This window comes from Leptonychotes weddellii, chromosome X, assembly GCF_054177405.1.
Source record: "Leptonychotes weddellii isolate Sample4059 chromosome X, ASM5417740v2, whole genome shotgun sequence".
NCBI classification, from domain to species: Eukaryota; Metazoa; Chordata; class Mammalia; order Carnivora; family Phocidae; genus Leptonychotes; species Leptonychotes weddellii.
The window spans coordinates 16,955,344-16,960,243 of NC_138385.1; positions in this window are offsets into that span (position 1 = coordinate 16,955,344).

The following is a 4,900-nucleotide window of genomic DNA, read 5'->3' on the forward strand; positions in this document are numbered from 1 at the left end:
AGGATGCAGAGAAAGGGGAACTGTCTTACACTGTTAGTGGGAATGCAAACTGGTGCAGCCACTGTGGAGAACAGTATGGAGGTTCCTCAAAAAGTTAAAAATAAAACTATCCTATGATCCAGCAATTGAAATACCCTATGATCCAGCAATTGCACTAAATTATATTTATCCAAAGGACACAAAAATACAGATTTGAAGGGGTACATGCACCCTGATGTTTATAGCAGCTTTATCAACAATAGCCATTGACTGATGAATGGATAAAGAAGATGTGGCATATATACAATGGAATATTACTCAGCCATCAAAAAGAATGAAATCTTGCCATTTGCAATGACATGGATGGAGCTAGAGTGTATTATGTTGAGCAAAATAAGTCAGATAGAAAAAGACAATTACCATATGATTTCGCTCACATGTGGAATTTAAGAAACAAAACAGATGAATATAGGGGAAGGGGGAAAAAGAGAGAGGGAAACAAACCATAAGAGATTCATAAAGAGAGAGAACAAACTGAGGGTTGATGGAGGGAGGTAGGCAGGGGGCTAGATGGGTGATGAGTATTAAGGAGGGCGCTTGTTGTGATGAGCACTGGTTATTGTATGTAAGTGAAGAATCACTGAATTCTACTCCAGAAACCAATATTGCACTGTATGTTAATTAACTAAAATGTAAATAAAAATTTAAAAAGAAAAAAGAAAATCTGAACAGACCTGCAACAAGTAAGGAGATTGAGTCTTTTCCCTAAGAAAAGAAAACCCAGGACCAGGTGGCTTTACTGATGAATAGTGTGGGTGTTCTGCCAATAAAAATAAAAATATCATATGATCCAGTAATTCCATTACTGGGTATTTACCCAAAGGAAACAAAAACACTAACTCAAAAAGACATACGAACCCATAAGTTTATTGCGGCATTATTTATAATAGCCAAGATATGGAAACAATGGAAATATCCACTGACAGATGAATGGATAAAGAAAATGTGATATATACATACAATGGAATATTACTCAGTTATATTATTTTTTATTTATATTATAAAAATGAAATCTTGCCATTTGCAACAACATAGATGGATCTAGAGGGCATTATGCTATGAAAATAAATCAGGCAAAGACATGTACCATATGATTTCACTTATATGTGGAATCTAAAAACCAAACAAATGAACAAATAAACCAATAGAGACAGAATCATAAATACAGGGAACAAACTGGTGGTTGCCAGAGGGGAAGGGGCTAGGGGATTATCAAAATAGGTGAAGAGGATTAAGAGGTACAAACTTCCAATTACAAAATAAATAAGTCACAGGGTTGAAAAGAACAGTATAGGGAATATGGTCAATAATATTGTAATAACATTGTATAGTGACAGATGGTAATTACACTTATCATGGTGAGCCTAGCATAATGTATAAAACTGTCAAATTGCTATGTTACATACCTGAAACTAATATAACATTGTATATCAAGTATAATTCAATAAAAATTATTTATTTGAAAAAGTAATGTAGAATCAGTACCAATTTTTCTCAAACTATTCCAAAATATAGAATAGCAGGGCTCACTTCCTAACTTATTTTATAAGACCAGCATTATCCTGATACCAAATCCAGACAAAGACATCACAATATAATAAAACTACACACCAACACTCCTGATGAATATAGATGCGAAACTCCTCAACAAAATACTAGTAAATTGAATCAGCCACATATTAAAAAGATTATACACCATGACAAAGTGGGATTTATCTGTAATGCAAGGGTGGTTCACATATGAAAAACAGCCAATGTAATACAGCACATTAATAGAATAAAGGGAGAAAAACATATTATTTCAATTGATGCAGAAAAGCATTTGACAAAATCCAACATAAAGGTTAGTAGACCCTACACTTTAGATTATAATGTAAAAAAAAAACCACAAAAGACCATTACTCCCACCCTATGAATGAAACCAAGTTACATAACAAAAAAGTATGGTGTTTTTCCAATACTGTCAGAAAGTTGAGGCTGCAAAGTAACAAAAATGAACTATTTTCCAGAAAAAGAGAAGCCATTCCTGAGAGACCCATGGCCATTTCATCCCTAGAAAAATGTTGTGGATAAGGGTAAGAAGATATCTGCTAAACTTCTTAAAGAAACATTATTGATTGTGTCACATTTTAGATTCCCAAGGAATCTCATTCAATGAGTTAATTTGTACCTATGCATCAACTACTTCTCAAAGTCTTCCTAAGTGCATGGAGGTAATAGAGTAAAATCTGGTAACAGGGTTAAAGATGAAAGAGATATCCCACCCCAGTTGTGTTGTGCAGGAGAGCTGAGAGAAACTGTTATGAGTCATTGCAGGTCTTGTATGAGTAAAAGTCAGAGGCTGATGAAAGCTAATAATAGTTGAAAGACATATCTCCACAACACTCCAAATCTTGAACTAGTACAAGATAACAGCTAAAGTAGTCCTCTGAAGACTGGGGGCAGGGTATCAATGTGATGTAACATCTCCCAAAGCACAAAAAATCAGAGGCAGGACTGGAGAACTAAGAAAACTAATCAAAGAACTAAAAAGTTGCCCAGGCTCTGAAACAGAAAGAAATCTTCTATAGTTCTTGAAATGGGCAGCAAGTTTTAGAGCACAAAAAAATATCTTCACAGTCCCATCTGTGCTGAGATCCTCAGCTCTGATATAGGGAAAACCTGCACACAAATGTTTATAGCAGCTTTGTCCATAATTGTCAAAACTTGGAAGCAACCAAGATGCCCTTCAAGAGGTGAATGAATAAACAAACTGTATTATATCCATACTATGGAATGTTAAACAGTGTTAAAAAGAAATGAGCTATCAAGCCACAAAAAGACATGGAGGAAACTTAAATGCACATAACTAAGTGAAAGAAGCCAATCTGAAAAAGCTATATACTGTATGATTCCAAATATGTGACATTCTGAAAGGCAAATATACGGAGACAGTAAAAAGATCAGTAGTTGACAGGAGTTCTGTAGGAGGGAGGAAGGGATGAATAAGTGAAGCAGTATAATGGGATTTTTAGGGCAATAAAACTATTATTATGTATGATACTATAATGATGAATACATGTCTTTATATATGTTTGTCAAAATGCATATAATTTGTAACACAAAGAGTGAACTCTCATGTAAATTATGGACTTCATATAATAATAATGTATCAGTACTGGATCATCAATTGTAACAAATATATCACAGTAATGCAAAATATTAAATATAGGGGAGGGGCACTTGGGTGGCGCACTCAGTTGGGCCTCCCACTCTTGGTTTCAGCTACGCTCCTGATCTCGGGGTTGTTGGGTCAAGCCCCAAGTCGGACTCCAAACTCAGCACAGAATCTGTTGGGGTTTCTCTCTCCCTCTCCCTCTGCCCCCCACCACATCCTGTACATTCTCTCTCTCTCTCTCTCTCTCTCTCTCACCTTCTCTCTTGTTCTCTCTGTCTCACCCATGCTCATGCAAATAAATAAATAAATCTTAAAAATAAATATAGGGGAAATGGGTGGCTGGCTTGAGGGGTAAATGGAACCTCTGTACTTTTTACTCATTTTTTTTTCCTGTAAACTTAAACTGCTAAAAAGAAAACATAAAGACTATCAATTAAAAACATTTAAAATGCAGTGAAAGTAGTTCTTAGAGGGAAATTGAGAGATGTAAAATGCACAATAAAAAAGAAGTAAAATCTCAAATGAACAATCTAAAGTTCCACCTTCAGACACTGAAAAAAGAAATAGAAGGACAAGATAAATAAGGATTAGAGCAGAAAGTAATAATTAATAGAAAAACAAAACCAAAATTTTATTCCCTGTAAAGATCAACAAAATTGACATTTAGCTAGAATGACCAAGAAAAAAAGAGAAGATTCAAATTACTAAAGAATAAGAGATGGGATATTACTACCTACCTTACAGAAATTAAAAGGATTACTATGAGAAGAGAATACTATGAACAGTTGTATGCCAACAAACCAGATAAATAAGATAAAATAAACAAATACCTAGAAAAGCACAAACTATTGAAAATGACTCAGTAAGAAATAGAAAAATATGTATAGACCCATAAGAGTAAAGAGATTAAATTAGTAATCAATAACTCGTTATAAATCAAAGCCCAAGACCGAATGGTTTCACTGATGAATACCATCAAACTTCTTTAAAGTTAAAAAAGGTATTTTTTTAAGAGTCAGCATCAATCCTTTCTAACTCTTCCAAAAAATGGAGGAGAATCACTTCTTTCTAACTAATACTGAGACCCGTATTACTCTCATGCCAAAACCGTAAAAATACAACATAAGAAAAGAAACTACAGACTAATATCTTTTATGAATGTAGGCAAAAATTCCTTAACAAAATCCTAGCAAACTGAATCCAAAAACATAAAAAAGAATATGCAACATTGTATATAAATTGGATTATCCTAGAATACAAGCTTAGTTCACATTCCAAAATTGAATCAATGCAATATACCATATTTACAGAATAAAAGACAAAAACCACATGGTCATCTCAATAGATGAACAAAAAGTGTTTGACAAAATTCCACACTCATTCATGCTAACAGCACTCAAAAAAACTAGGAACAGAAAGGAACTTCCTCAACCAGATAAAGGGCATCTATGAAAAACTCCAACTAATACCTTACTTAATGGTGAAAGATTCATTTTAGTTTCATCCTAAGATCAGGAACAACACAGGATGTCCATTCCTACACACCTAAACAACATTGTACTAAGGTACAATCTAGGACAATTAGACAAGAAAATGAAATCAAATTCATCTAGATTGGAAAGTAAGAAGTAAAGCTATATAGGGGGAGGAGCAAGATGGCGGAGGAGTAGGAGACCTGGATTTCGTCTCCTCTCAGGAATTCAG